The sequence below is a fragment of the Lepisma saccharinum genome, chromosome 18 (assembly GCF_977018435.1).
Source record: "Lepisma saccharinum chromosome 18, izLepSacc3.1, whole genome shotgun sequence".
In the NCBI taxonomy this organism is placed as follows: Eukaryota; Metazoa; Arthropoda; class Insecta; order Zygentoma; family Lepismatidae; genus Lepisma; species Lepisma saccharinum.
The window spans coordinates 68,609,363-68,626,512 of record NC_139246.1 but is presented as its reverse complement, the minus strand read 5'-3'; positions in this window follow the sequence as shown (position 1 = coordinate 68,626,512).

The following is a 17,150-nucleotide window of genomic DNA, read 5'->3' as shown; positions in this document are numbered from 1 at the left end:
GGAGGCATCTCCATTCGAATCCACGCCGGGAGCGCCCGCCATCCCAGCTCGCTCTCAAGAACGAAAAATTTTTCGAAGTACATTTGTTTGTTCCCGGCACATTTTCTCCGCGCACCTCCCGTGGCAGAAAAACCTCCCCCCCCTTTTCGTCGCGCACCCCGCAAATATAACGCACGGGAAACCTCACAGCTCGCTTTTCGCGACGGCAGTAGTATAATTGATGCTATAACCAGGACGAGAAATGATGAAACCCCCTCAGGCAGATTTGCCTACACTTAAAACTAGTTCAACATGCCTATATGAGCTTTTTGCTCAAGAGTGGTACCCTGTCTAATCCAAGATTTTTGTAAAAATGCCCTCGAGAATTTCCTGTGAAATGATGAGCCCCCTCAGATTGATTTGCCTACACTTACAAAAGCCACATCTGTGAGATTGTTGTCCATAATCCTGTCAAAAATATGCCCCTCTTGATATTTTTTTGGCTACACCTAAAAGTAAGCCACCCTCACCCACACCCACCCACATACACATACACACACACACACACACACACACACACAAATCACACTACTGAACCCAACTGACATTTTTTATTAAGTATAAAGTTTTGATTTGGACCCCAGGAAATCTTATATAATAAACAACAACAAAAATGCCAAATCAAAAATATTGTAATCAATGCAATAAGAAAATAACCAGCCCCAATTGGGCCAGGCACCAAAAGAATTGTAATCCAGACAAATGCAGAACTCCCACAAAAATATGCCCTAAATGCCATAGAAAATATAGTCTGGAATATTTCACATATAAACATCAAGGTACTTGTTCTGCACAGTCATCAATATTACCCCCACAACCATCTACATCTGGTCTGAAAAGGAAGCATGAAACACCTGTTAATGCTGGACCAGCAAAGCAGCCACGCTATGCACCACCTATCCATAGCAGTTTTAATGGCCAACTTAGGGATCACCGGTTTGTATCCGAGCCAAAATGTGATATTAAGAATTTTTTGAACAGTTCAAATCCAGATGTGCAGGCAATTCTAAATGCACAAAATGGCTCTTATAAGCTGTCCCTCAAATTGTTTACACAATATAAGAAGCCAAATGGCACAAAATTTACACAGCCCCACATAACAGAAACTGTACCGGTATATTCAAATGCAAATTCAGACAAAATAATAAGCAGTTTGATAGATCAATTGAATATTAAACACTCTGAATTTGCTGGAAAAGAGTCTGTATGAAGCCTATGCGGATCTCCACACAAGCTCTATGTTAAATTTCTGAATTCAGCCCATTACAAGGATCTACATATTTGCCATTACATGCCAATATTAAAAACAAACAAACCGTGGTTAATATAAAAAATAATGATGAGAAATGCTTTTTGTGGTGTATTTTAGCTGCTTTGTATCCAGTTTCAAGGCATCCTGAGCGAATAAGTTATTATAAACAACATGAAAATGATTTTGATGAAGCAATGGAGGGTTTAGAATATCCAATGTCTGTTCAGAATATTGATAAATTTGAAAAAAAGGCCAGGAATATCAATGGTAAACAATTATCTATTAATGTTTTTATTTGTTCTACTGGCCGTGGCAATTGCTTGATAGCACCTCTCAGAATCAGTACATTTGATGGTGATTATGCTGTTCCGATTGATCTGCTCTTAATTGAAGGGGATGATACACACCATTATACTCTGATACAAAATCTTGAAGCTTTAGTCAGAAAACAACTAGACAAATTTAATAGAACATTTAAGTTGTGCCGAAGATGTTTAACTGTATTTGATGGTCAAAAAATGGTAAATGGGGTTCGTGAAAAAATGCAGAAATTGCTAAAAACAAGTTAATAGAGCATCTGAAATACTGTGGCAACCATAAACCTGTTCATATGGTGATGCCTAATCCAAGTGAAAATGCCAAATTCAAAAAATTTGAAGCCTTGTTGGAACACCCAGCATATATAGTCTGTTATTTTGAATCAAATCTCAAACCTCTTGCATTCTGTAGACCAGATCCTGAGGAATCTTCAATTACACAATACCAGATACAAGAACCTTCTAGTTTTTATTATGTTGTTGTACAGGATGGTGTGGCTAGTAAAGAATATTTATACATGGGACCAGATGCCATCAAAGAATTTGCACATAGAATAGAAAATGAGTGCCATGACATAGCATCTAATATCTTATTAAAATCAAAACCCATGTTGCCTTTAACAGAGAAACAGATTGAAGATTTCAACAATGCAGAACAATGCCCGGTATGTGATTCTGAATTTTCAGATACAAATATCAAGGTGAAACACCATTCTCAAACAGATGGTAAATTCGTAAGGGCCCTGTGTAATAGCTGTAATATTAAGATCCAGAGACCAAAATTTGTCCCCATATTTTGCCATGGTGCATCCAATTATGATTTTCATCATTTGATCAGGTACGAGGGGTTTCACAAGCAGAATTTAAATATTTTAGCAGAAAATAATGAGAAATATATTGCCATTAGCAAGATAATTAAAGTTAATGGTGTTCCCATTCACTTAAGATTTCTTGATTTATACAGAATTTTATCGGCTTGCCTGGCTACACTGGCCACTCAATTATCTGATGATCAATTCAAAATCACATGTGCTTTGTTTCCAAATCAGGACCTGAAATTAATTAAGCGGAAGGGTGCATATCCATATGATTATGTTACAGATTTTTCTAAATTTGATGAGTGTTCTCTGCCACCACAACAAGAGTTTTACAACAAAATCAGAGCATCTGGAATTACTGATGATGATTATCACCATGCCCAGTTGATGTGGAGCAACTTAAAATGCCAGACATTTGGTGATTATCACAAGGCATATTTAAAACTTGATGTCACTCTCTTAGCTGATATACTTCAGGCATTTAGAAAATCTTCCATGCAAAATTATAAGCTGGATCCAATGTATTTTTACAGTGCTCCGGGCCTAGCATGGTCTGCAATGTTTTTAAACACTAAAATGCAATTGGATCTGATCCAGGATCAAGATATGTATCTGTTTATGGAACAATGTATAAGAGGAGGCATGGTGCAATGTTCTCAGAGATATGCCAGAGCAAAAAACAAATATATTCCTGATTATGATCCAGCACTGCCATCAAATTATATACTGTATGTAGATGCCAATAGCCTCTATGGTTATGCTATGATGAAAAAACTGCCATATGCAGGGCTTGAGTGGGTTGAAGATTTCAATATTGAAGATCTTAAGAATTTTGATGACAGTAACTATGGCCTGTTCTTAGAGGTTGATCTGACAATTCCTGATGATTTACACAACACATTTTCTGATCTGCCCCCAATTCCTGAGGTTGAGTGCTCACCTGGCTCTAAACAAAAGAAATTGATGATGACTCTAGAGCCAAAACAGGGTAATGTCTTATATTACAAAAACCTCCAGTTCCTAATAAATCATGGTGTCCAAGTGACCAAATTTGGAAAAGTTTTGAGTTTCAGGCACTCAAGATGGTTGAAACGATATATTGATACAAACACAGAGCTTCGAACATCTGCAATGAGCCAATTTTATAAGACCTTGTTTAAATTGATGGTCAATTCTGTGTATGGCAAAACAATAGAAAATGTAAGAAAATATGCTGATGTTAAATTAATTACTGACCCCAGCCGGAGCAAAAAATTGATAGCAAAGCCCAACTTCAATTACAGAAGAATTTATGATGAAAATATGGCACTTTTCAACATGAAAAAAACAAAGATTAAGTTTGATAAGCCTATTTATGTAGGGGCTGTGATATTGGAATTACACATGTTAAAATTGTTTTATAATGTGTTGAAGCCTTTTTATAAGGATCGTGTAAAACTGATGTACATGGACACAGATAATTTTGTTCTTGATATTCAAACAGAAGATGTTTATCAAGATATAGCACAGCCTGAATTGTTTAAATATTTTGATACCACTGAACATTCAAAAATTAAACACCACAACAAAAAGGTGCCTGGCAAGTTAAAAGATGAGACACTTGGTGATGTTATTGTGGCATTTGCTGGGTTAAGGGCCAAGATGTACAGTTTTGAAACATGTAGTGGCGCTGTTGCCAAAAAGGCCAAGGGCATTGGCAGAGTGACTGTAGACAAAGAGCTTGAATTTGAAGATTACAAAAATTGCCTCAAATTATGTAGCACAATCAGAACATCAGAATCCAGAATTCAGAGTGTGGATCACTTGTTGACTACAAATATTGTAAGAAAAGTGGCTCTGGATCCACATGATGATAAGAGATGCATTTTATCATGTGGCGTACATACTCTACCATGGGGTTATTGTGATTTGAAAAGTGGTAATCAATGCCCAATTACAGAGCATGATTTGAAATAAATAAACATGCCTATGAACTTATTTGGGTTCAAAAACAGGCTATTATGGACCTGCCAAAACCACAACCCTCTTCTGATATGATATCTAAACTAAGTGCTTTGTTAATTATTCATCTGAACAGCATACTTACAGATGTTGATGATGAAACAGGTAAAACATTGTACATATTTAACAATAATTTAAACCATTACCAATTACCTGTAGGTGGTCAATTGCAATTTATTACAACCATTGAGGGTAATGTCAAGATTTCAGTAGGGAGAAATATTTATAGACTTAAGCACTCAAACATGATTTCTGGCACTGTTTATACTGTTTCTGCTGGTGACTGCTTATATATTGAGGTTCCGGGATCCTATGACAAGCTTATACCTTTTTTTATAGAATTAAGAATTAGATATTCAATAATAAATAACCACTAAATCAAAATGCCTAACGATATATTTGGCCATACAAGACATGAAGATCACAGTGATGAGATTCTGATGCTTGATGTCAGAGTCAAGAAATTAAGAAGTGATTTGCAAGCTTTACAAACCACACTCAATGCCAGTCTTCAACTAGAAATTACAAATTTGCAATCACAATGCATGGACCCTCTTCTTAAAATTGATTCTGAACTCAAATTGCTGCTTCAAAAATATACTGACTTGGCCACATTGGATAATTTTCAAAGTTTAGAAGAAGCTGTAGCAGCTCTTCAAGCCAAATTTAAGACCCAGGCCACCAACTCTGAGCAATTGAAACAGCAATTGGAAGAGCAGATAAATAATGTCCAGACACAGCTCCAAACAATTGTCAAAAGCTTAAAATCACAAGAAGATTTGATCTAGTGATTTCCACTCTAAAGGAACAGATTCAATCACTCCAGATACCTAATCTGGACCCCTTGAACAATGCCATAGCCGAGGTTAAAAAAAAAATTGAGACACTTGTAAATTTTATGAACAACTTGCCATCTTCTGATGCTTTGAGTGCAATAACTCGGAGTGTTGCCAACATTAAGCTGCAACTTGAAACATATGAAGATTTTGGAAAAATTCAAAGTACCATAACCCATCTTGAGGGTACAATAGCAGCAGTGCAAAGTGATTTGACAAATGTACAAGAATTTCTAGAATCCCGGCTGCCTGGTATTGTAGACACTCTTGTCAATGTCCAGCAACAGATCACAAAGCTTGAAAACCTCAACACTGAATCTGAGCTATCTCATTTTCATCACTTGATCGATGATATCCAAACAAAACTTCAAATTTTACAACAATCAACACCCACTCAGGCAGATATAGCCCTGCTCCAAAATGCTATGCAAAATGTGGCTGTTGCATCTGAATTAAATAATGTGAAATTGGCAATTGAATCTTTGCAAAATACTGTAACAAATCTGCCTACATCACAGGAACTTAAAAATATTAAGAGAGCAGTGAATCGCATATTGAAATCAGAAGATATCAAGAATATCCAGACAGAGATCAAACAACTTACTCAGACAGTGGTCACTCTACCAACTAATCAACATATTAATGAACTGCATGCCCTGTTTGAGGATATCAGAAGACAGGTCCATGATCTTGCTGCTCAAAATTCAAAATTGGCAGTTATTGAAAATTTGCAACAAATTGTAGCTAATATCAAGCAACAGCTAGGGACCATGGAATCCAATCAAGCAAATGCTCTGTCTGTTTTTGCCGCCCAGCTACAAGAAATTGTGCAACAATACAAAAAAATTGTTGTGGACATAAAAATCAAGCCAGGCCATGATGATCTTGTTAGGACCATCAATGAGCACCTTGAATCTGTAACAAGCAGATTGCTTACCGCAGAAAAAGAAATAACAGGCATAATCGAGAATCCTAAACATACAATAATTCTTGAATTGTACAGCATCCCCAACAAAGAATATGATTCACCATTTACACCAGGCGGCAAAATATATATGCTGTCAACTGCACAATTTTATTACCAGTTTTTTGTTGGGGGCACACTGAGACCAATCAAGATCAAATATTTTCTTCAACCACAGGCACACCACTACCCCACCTTATCAATAACAAATGCTGATAACAAACCAAAAATCACCAGTGTAGAGTTAGAGGATCTTACAGATCCCAATACATTAGAAACATCTTTTGCTGAAGATGATGGCTCTCTGGAATTTCATACACAAATAGGAGACAAATTATATTTAGAAAATCCTGTAGTATCAGCTGCTGAACACCCCATAGTTGCAATATTCTTGTTTTCATATTATGTCTAGACAAATTATTGTTGATGAATTACACAGACAAGCCAGACATAATTATAAGAGACTGCCAGTAGTCACAAAAGGCATAGATGATTTATGGCAGAGCGACTTGATTGAGATGGCAAGTGGACAGCTGAAAATCTTAGACAAAATCAACAAGGGCTACAAGTATCTACTCACTGTAATAGACACATTTTCAAAATTTGCCTGGGCTGTGCCACTCAAATCCAAGACTGGAGCATGTGTTACAGAAGCCTTCAGGACAATCATCCATCAGAGTGGAAGATCACCGCGCTATTTGCAAACAGATAATGGCAAAGAATTTTATAATTCTGTGTTCCAACAATTTATTAAAAGCCAGTCAATAAAACATTACTCGAGTTACAGTGATCTCAAAGCCTCAATTGTAGAGAGATTCAACAAAACCCTAAAAAATCTTATGTATAAACAATTTACACTTCAAGGTAATTATAAATGGCTTAATATTCTTCCAGAACTTCTACATAGATATAACAACTCTTTCCATACCACAATCAACATGAAACCCTCTGAAGTAACTTCATCTGATGAGCAAAAATTAATCAGGACTGTTTATTATCCTAGATACCAGCCAACAACAAGAAAGGCCAAATACAAGGTGGGTTATCAAGTAAGGATCAGCAAATACAAGCACTTATTCAAAAGAGTCTTTACAAGAAACTGGAGCACTGAATTATTTACAGTGGTTCAAGTTAAACCTGGGACCCTTAACACATATATAATAAAAGATCACCGAGGAGAAATTCTCAAAGGCCAGTTCTATGAAGAAGAACTCAGCAAAACTAAATAGCCTGACACATATCTCATAGAAAAAATCATCCGCAGAAAAGGCAACAAGTTACTTGTCAAATGGCTAGGACTTCCAGAACACAGCTGGATCGATGCAGACAAAGTGATAATATGAGCACCTGGGATGTTATAAAAAGGCTGCCAGAACCTGAACAGCAGATTAAGAGAAATGGCAAGTTGCTGCCTGATAATATTTTGTGTTATTGTTGGGCCATCAGCTTGTGGTAAAACTACACTAATGATTGATAATTTTTCATTGGCACCCAACTGGTTAGACTGGAAAAACAGGCACTTGTATGTTTTCTCTAAGAGCTTGGAACAATTAAAATATCAGCAGCTGATGAAGCTATATGATGGATTGGATATTGCCACTTTTGAATCAGATGTTAAGCCACTCCATGAATGTCTCGATAATTCTGTTGTTGTGTTTGATGACATTATACTGGATAATCAAAACAAGGTTAGACATTTCTTTACACAGGGCCGACACAAAACATTGATTGCTTCTACCTGGCACAGACTTTTTCAAAAATACGGAAGCAGCTGTTTCGAGACAACTGCAATTTTATATGTGTGTTACATCAAGATCATACCAACCTCAAACACATACATGATGAATATGTAGGTGGGGACTTGAGCTACAATGATTTTTCCAAGTTTTGCAGTAGGTGCTGGAATCAAAACAGTTATGGGTTTGTCACAATTGATATGACAAGAAAACCCAATAGTGGCAAATACAGAAATAAAATCAACAATTTTCTAGACATTGAAACATAAATAAATAACCATGAAAAGGCCAATCATTGATGAACTTAAATTAAGAGATTATCTTGTAAAAATATTTAAGGGATGGAAATCAGAGAACCTAGGAATTTATGAACAACACAAACAAACAGAACAGCCTATTATTGATGCTTTAGTGAATTAGGTAAAAATATCAAAACTGTTACAGAGCAAAATCAAAATTTGATCACAGAGCTTGTACCTGTAGCTGCAAGGAACATATTAGATTATCCAATCACCCCACTTTAGAGTATTCATACACCTAGTCCTGTTGCTCCTCGAAGAATTGAAACTACTCTGGATCCTATTGAATTGGGTCTTCTTGCTCAAAAATATTTAAGCACACCTAAAGACAACAAAGATGAGGTCTTTGGCTTACATGCTGACACAGAGCGTGATGGTAGTATCATACATAGAATTGGCAATTTCAGAGTAACATTTATGGGAGATGATCTAATTGTATATTCAGAATATCATCTTGGAGAAAAAGGTGGTTTTGTTAAATATCCCGGCACACCTGGGTTGTGGGAACTGATGACTAGGAAAAGGCCTGGCGACTATACAGATCAAGATTATGAGCACTACAAAGAAATATTAATAAAATCAAATGCTCTATACCAGAACAATGATCCCACACAAAAAAGAGTCAAGTCTAGCAGTGGAGCAAAATATAACAATTTAATCAAGCCCATATGGTCACAAATTAAGACAGGCAGTGGAATCAAACAATACAACACCCTGCCTAAAGAATTTGTGTGGGTAGATGATGTCAGGAAACTTGTAGATAGGTTTTTGGTGATAGCTGGGGAGGAAAATGCTGGCAACCACAATTTTTACAATGAAAAGGTTGGAATTATGGACATGATAAGCACCAAATTGTCTAATTTTATAGTGAATGACACTAAGGGGATTGGATATCTTATAAAAATTTTTAATACGCTACCACCTAAATTTTGGAATATTTCTGAGGGTCGGGGGTTGGTTAATGACATTATAAACAAGCTACCATTTGAACTACATATTCCAGGCTATCAGTATTGTGGTCCCGGTACAAAATTGGACCATAGATTAAACAGAGGTGATCCTCGTGTTAATCCCCTAGATGCTGCTTGTAGAGACCATGACATAGCATACAACACACATACTGATCTTGACAAGAGACATGTTGCAGACAAGAAATTAGAAGAAGCTGCATTTGGTAGATTTGTAAGCAAAGATGCTTCTTTGAGTGAAATAATAGCAGCATTTGGAACCACCATAGCTATGAATACCAAACAAAAACTGGGGTGGGGGCTGTGAATATATATATATAATAAACCTAGAATGAAGGCCAAGGGTGTTATGTATTAAATACCTTATGAAGGTCTTAAATCTCTTAAAACTAACTATTGATAGTCTTTTAACCAAAGAGCAGCGCAAGAAAAAAAGCTCTTGTATTGCCAAGGGCCATGGTATGAAATTGTTGCTTAGTACCCCCAATTAAAAAAATTACAGCAATCCAGGAAAAAATCACATGTGGGGGGTTTCATATTTACTATCCCGGCCATCTTAGCAGCACTTGGGGCTGTTGGGAGCTTGGCTGGGGGATCAGCTGCCATAGCAAAAACAGTAATAGATGCCAAGGAAAATAGGGCAGAATTAGATGAATTGAAGCGCCATAACCTGGCCATGGAGAAACAAGGCAAAGGTGTTAAAAGAGCCATGAATAAGTTTTAAAAAACAAGAGCCGCATACAAACCAAGATATTGAAGCTTTAATCAAGCCACTGGGCATCAAACATTTTAGAGGTGTGTACATGTCTGATTCTTTACCAGAACATCCACTCAACAAAGAGGGTGGCATTGTTAACTTGGATAAGTACAAAAATCAGGGCACTCACTGGATCTGTTATCTTAAATATTTAAAAAATGAGGCATTTTTGTTTGATTCATTTGGAGGTGTTCCACCTGAAATTATAGTAAAATATCTAAAATCAACTAATCTTTATTACAATAATGCCCGTGTTCAAAATTTCAAAGATGTTAATTGTGGACATTTGTGTTTATCTGTTCTTAGATATATGTCTCAAATAAATAAACCATCAATTGAAAATTTTCAAAAGGCCCTGTGGTATCTGAAACATCATGGGGGTATTCCATCTCACCAGCCAAAATTCAATATTGAAACTCAAATTACATGATGATATAGTATATCCCAAAACAATAGCTCTCAGAGCATTTTATGGCATGTACTTGATCCCTAATATTACACACCACAACAACAAAATTGCAGTAGGGGATCAAAAAATCGTCATCACTCCAGGGCAGTATAATCTGTCCACTCTAAATGCTCAATTACCCAGAGGTATAGTATTAACTCAAAATTCAGTCACTCACAGAGTAGAGATTGTATCTGCTACAGAAACAGTGGATCTGGATACTATAGGAGAGCTGTTAGGCTTTGAGAACAACACAAAACTTGAACCAGCCATCAAACACACTGCTATTAATATACCTAAATTCTTAGCCATAGAGACTCTGAATATTCACTGTAATGTGGCCGAGGGTATGATCACCAAATCAAATGGCATAGGCAGTCACAAACAAACTGGCATCATTGCAACATTTAAACCTAATTCTGAATTTATGGAGCCAATCATCCCCAACATTATATTTTCCTGTGTGCCATAATAGAAAGAATTATATTGAATTGATGGTCACTAATGAAAAAGAACAATTAGTTGATTTTGCTGGAGCCACAACAACTGCAATCATAGAGATTAATATTTAAATAAAAATACATACAAAAAAAATGGAAAATATTGAGAGTTATGAGCTACAATCATTCCCCCCAAACAGGAAGACCTTTGCAAATTTAAATCATCTTAACACAGAAATTGAGGTTGATCTTGATGTAGGGGATGGCTTTATACAACCCCACAGAGCAGATCTATACATCAAATTTGATGTTGTAAAGCTCGATGGTACAGATTATTCGGCAAATTCAAATATAAGATTGGTGGACAATTTTGTGCCGCATCTATTCTCTGAAATTGAGATCAGAAAACATGGTGTTGTTATAAACAGAGTGAATTATCCCGGCATTACCTCCACAGCTTTGGCCACACTAAAATTATCCAAAACCGAGGCTTATTACTACAAAATAGGTGGATTTGAGGCTGGTGATAAAATATTATCCAAGAGCCACACAGTGCTGTATCCTATGCGCCTGTTGCCAGGATTCTTCTCAGATTACAAAGATATTATGTGGAAGGGTGGTTTAAGAATCACATTTAGAAGAGCTGCCAATGATAATAATGCTTTGATGAGGTACAGCACATTAAACTCTACAGGGGAAGCTTTGCCTAATACCCTACCTGATGAAGGCAAATTCATTATACAGACTATGGAGCTATGAATCCCAGTTGTTGAATATGAAGCCAGTTATGCTCTTAAATACAAAGCAGATATAATAAAAAATCCACAGATTCCTTTACAATTTTATACATATCAATGTGTACAGAAGCCTGCCGCTGGTACTTATTATGAGTTTGATGCTACAAATTCATTCTCCAGTATACAATATGACATGCCGGATTTTGTGGTGGTACTGTTTCAGACTGGAAGACACAATAATCAGGAAAAAAATTCAAGTAGATTTGATAATTGCAACATCAAGAACATATATCTTAAAAATGGCAGAAATGAGGTATTTCCTAGAGAAAATTATAATTTAGACATGTCCAAGGATGATTTCCTTAAATTATATGAAGCATTTACAGCATACAAAAGGGTCACTACTGGCAATACTGACATGTATTACACACCAGATGAATTCAAAGCACAGAGACACATGTTTGTCATCAACACTTCAAAAAGGAAACAAGTTGTGGTTAATGACAGGACAAACATTAAAATTATCTGTGAATTCCACGATATCTGTGAATTCCCTGATGACACCATATGTAGTGTTATTCTCATAGGTGAAAAATCATATGTTTATGATGTAAGAAATGAGAGAGTCACGGAGCAATTCTAGAAGAATTACATTATCTTAATACTAGATATACAAGTTGAGCCTGGTGCCCAAGTGAACTTAAACCGGAAGTAAATATGTGTGTGTGTGTGTGTGTGTGTGTGTGTGTGTGTGTGTGTGTGTGTTAATACGTTTGGCCTAGTTTTAAGTGTAGCCAAAAAAAATCAAGAGGGGCATATTTTTAACAAATTTTTGGACAACAATCTCACAGAAGTGCCTTTTATAAGTGTATGCAAATCAATCTGAAGGGGGTCATACTTTCACGGGAAATTCCCGAGGGCATTTTTACAAAAATCTTGGATTAGACAGGGTTCCACACTTGAACGAAAAGCTCATATGGTCATGTTGAGCTTGTTTTTAGTGTAGGCAAATCTGCCTGAGGGGGGTTCATACTTTATCGCGCCAATAATAGGTCAAATCATACTACTGGCATGTACTTGATCCCTAATATTACACACCATAACAACAAAATTGCAGTAGGGGATCAAAAAATTGTCATCACTCCAGGGCAATATAATCTGTCCACTCTAAATGCTCAATTACCCAGAGGTATAGTCTTAACTCAAAATTGTGTCACTCACAGAGTAGAGATTGTATCTGCTACAGAAACAGTGGATCTGGGTACTATAAGAGAGCTGTTAGGCTTTGAGAACAACACAAAACTTGAACCAGCCATCAAACACACTGTTATTAATATACCTAAATTCTTAGCCATAGAGACTCTGAATATTCACTGTAATGTGGCCGAGGGTATGATCACCAAATCAAATGGCCTAGGCACTCACAAACAAACTGGCATTATTTCAACTTTCAAACCAAACTCTGAATTTATGGAGCCCATCATCTACACTCCATCCCCAACATTATATTTTCCTGTGTGCCATAATAGAATAGATTACAGTGAGTTGATGGTCACTAATGAAAAAGAAGAATTAGTTGATTTTGCTGGAGCCACAACAACTGCTATCATAGAGATTAATATTTAAATAAAAATACATAAAATGGAAAATATTGAGAGTTATGAGCTACAATCATTCCCTCCAAACAGGAGGATATTTGCAAATTTAAATCAACCGAACACAGAGATTGAGGTTGATCTTGATGTAGGGGATGGCTTTATACACCCCCACAGAGCAGATCTATACATCAAATTTGATGTTGTAAAGCTCGATGGTACAGATTATCCGGCAAATTCAAATATAAGATTGGTAGACAATTTTGTGCCACATCTGTTCTCTGAAATTGAGATCAGAAAACATGGTGTTGTTATAAACAGAGTGGATTACCCCGGCATTACCTCCACAGCTTTGGCCACACTAAAATTATCCAAAACCAAGGCTTCTTACTACAAAATAGGTGGATTTGAGGCTGGTGATAAAATATTATCCAAAAGCCACACAGTGCTGTTTGCTATGCGCCTGTTGCCAGGATTCTTCTCAGATTACAAAGATATTATGTGGAAGGGTGGTTTAAGAATCACATTTAGAAGAGCTGCCAATGATATTAATGCTTCGATGAGGTACAGTATATTAAACTCTACAGGGGAAGCTCTGCCTAATACCCTACCTGATGAGGGCAAATGTATTATTCAGACTATGGAGCTAAGAATCCCGGTTGTTGAATATGAAGCCAGTTATGCTCTTAAATACAAAGCAGATATCCTAAAAAATCCACAGATTCCTTTACAATTTTATACATATCAATGTGTACAGAAGCCTGCCACTGGTACCTATTATGAGTTTGATGCTACAAATTCATTCTCCAGTATACAATATGACATGCCAGATTTTGTGGTGGTACTGTTTCAGACTGGAAGACACAATAATCAGGAAACAAATTCAAGTAAATTCGATAGCTGCAACATCAAGAACATATATCTTAAAAATGGCAGAAATGAGGTATTTCCTAGAGAAAATTATAATTTAGACATGTCCAAGGATGATTTTCTTAAATTATACGAGGCCTTTACAGCATACAAAAGGGTCACTACTGGCAATACTGACATGTATTACACACCAAATGAATTCAAAGCACAGAGACCCATGTTTGTTATCAACACTTCAAAAAGAAAACAAGTTGTGGTTAATGACAGGACAAACATTAAAATTATCTGTGAATTCCACGATACACTCCCTGATGACACTATATGTAGTGTTATTCTTATAGGGTAAAAATCATATATTTATGATGTAAGAAATGAGAGAGTCACAGAGCAATTCTTGAGGGCCTCCGCATATCGCACAAGTTGAGCCTGGTGTATAATTAAACTTAAACCGGAAGTAAATATGTGTGTGTGTGTGTGTGTGTGTGTGTGAGGGGTGTGTATGTGGTTGGGTGTGGGTGAGGTTGGCTTACTTTTAGGTGTAGCCAAAAAAATATCAAGAGGGGCATATTTTTGACAGGATTATGGACAACAATCTCACAGATGTGGCTTTTGTAAGTGTATGCAAATCAATCTGAGGGGGCTCATCATTTCACAGGAAATTCTCGAGGGCATTTGTACAAAAATCTTGGATTAGACAGGGTACCACACTTGATCAAAAAGCTCATATAGGCATGTTGAGCTAGTTTTAAGTGTAGGCAAATCTGCCTGAGGGGGGTTCATCATTTCTCGTCCTGGTTATAGCATCAATTATACTACTGACGGCGAAGGCTGATCTTTTCCCGCTACGGAAAATATGAACTTTGGCCGGAGCAACAGACTACCGAACCAAGGTTGCCAGTGCAATTTATTTCCATTCTTTTTAAAGACCGTGTCGCTTGAACCAACGGTGATATATCGACACTCCCCCCCCTTTTCACATCAGCAGGATAGGCGATTGCAGTTATTTCGCCCTTTTTCTCTGAGCTGCTTCTCTCATCAACTGACCTTCGCTCCACTTCCAATCACCTCCCGGCATTACAATTCAGTGTTGCCAGCCCTAAGGCTCTGGTTTCCAATCCGCCGTCTTTCAACTCCTAAGAACGAAAAATTTCTCGAGACAAGTTGCGCATCAAACGTCGCCAGTAGCTTTCGGACTTTGGACCTCGCATACGCCTGGGAAAATCACGTTCCGTCGAGGAATTCAGAAAGACAGGACTCAAATTACTTTGCCAGAGCTGTGATTCCTGCACGACGACCTGTATTCTGTATCCTCCTATGCCAAGTTCCATAATATTGCTAGCCGCAAAACAAGGACACAATTTTCTATCCGTTCACTTTCTTAGAACAGAGGGTTTTTTATTAACGTAAATAAAAATTCCTGGAAGCGAATATTCCATATTGGTTTTTACAATTTTGTCTCGTTGAATGGTGCTTTACTTCGAACATTGCATTCCAACGTTTACGTCAGCCTATCGATGTAACCCCTTGACATGTGAAAGCAGTATATTCACTTGATAAGTGACACCTTTTTTAAGGGTTATTAAAAAAAAAAGGACTGGGTCCTGCAGTGCTCAGCCATTTTCCTTCCGAATTTTATTATGTTAATCACAGGAAATTGGCGTTTGGGTTAATGTTTTCAGTGGCATTCAGAAAACGGTTACCTTCGCTAACCACGGCGATAATATCCGCCTTTCGGCGGTACAGTTTCAATTATGTTTCAGTTATTTATAACTTCCACACTCCCTTCTCGTGGCAAGCAGCCAATTATTTTCCTTATTTTAATTCTCGGCACATTCTATTTAATACATGTAATTCATATATTCCACTTATGCTTTCAATTCAGCCACAATGAATTCTCGCGTTTTAGAACAACGTTACAGAAATGTATTCCCTCATAGTTTTTTTAAGGGGCATCATCTTATGAACATTAATTACATTTTCCTTCGTTTATTGCGTACGCTCGGCCGTACTGGAACCTACAATCGGTTACATTCTCGAAATAAATCGTCGCTTGAACCGATACCTTTGAGTAGTGTGTTTTGTGGTACAACCAGGACGAGAAATGATGAACCCCCCTCAGGCAGATTTGGCTACACTTAAAACTTGCTCAACATGCCCATATGAGCTTTTTGCTCAAGTGTGGTACTCCGTCTAATCCAAGTTTTTTGTAAAAATGCCCTCGGGAAGTTCCTGAGAAATGATGAGCCCCCTCAGATTGATTTGTCCACACATACAAAAAGCACTTCTGTGAGATTGTTGTCCATAATCCTGTCAAAAATATGCCCCTCTTGATATTTTTTTTGCCCACGCCTAAAACAAAAGCTCTTGCATCATGTTATGCATCAAATTATGATCCAAGAGCTTTTGTTTTATGCAACAAATTATGATGCAAGAGCTTTTGTATTATGCAACAAATTATGATGCAAGAGCTTTTGTATTATGCAACAAATTATGATGCAAGAGTTTTTGCATTGTGCAACAAATTATGATGCAAGAGCTTTTGCATTACACATCAGTTAGTATTGTGAGAGTGGCTGAGGAGTACAGATATGTTGTTGCATTGCTCCTCTTATTTTTTTTTAGATATCGCAGATTTGAATAAATTGAATAATAGGTTTGTTTGATTCAATATATAGAATTTCCTAATATGTTGAACAAAGGGTTTATATTTGCCCTTGTTTGTTATACAAGATCAATACATGACACATGGTATTAGGTCAATGCCTTTCCATGCACATCACGACATGCCTGTGCAGACATGCAATTGAGAAAGGTCAGTGCTTCAGTGGATCCATACTTATTCTATCTTTGTGCATGTAGGCCATCCTGTACAACCTGTCATAGGTTTATTAAGTATAGAGTTTTGATTTGAACCCCAAGAAATTTTATATAAATACCAAAGCCAAAAATATTAACACACATACACACACATATACACACACTAGGTATACAAAACACACTGCTGAACACAACTGATATTTTTATTAAGCATAGAATTTTGATTTGGACCCCAGGAAATCTTATATAATAAACA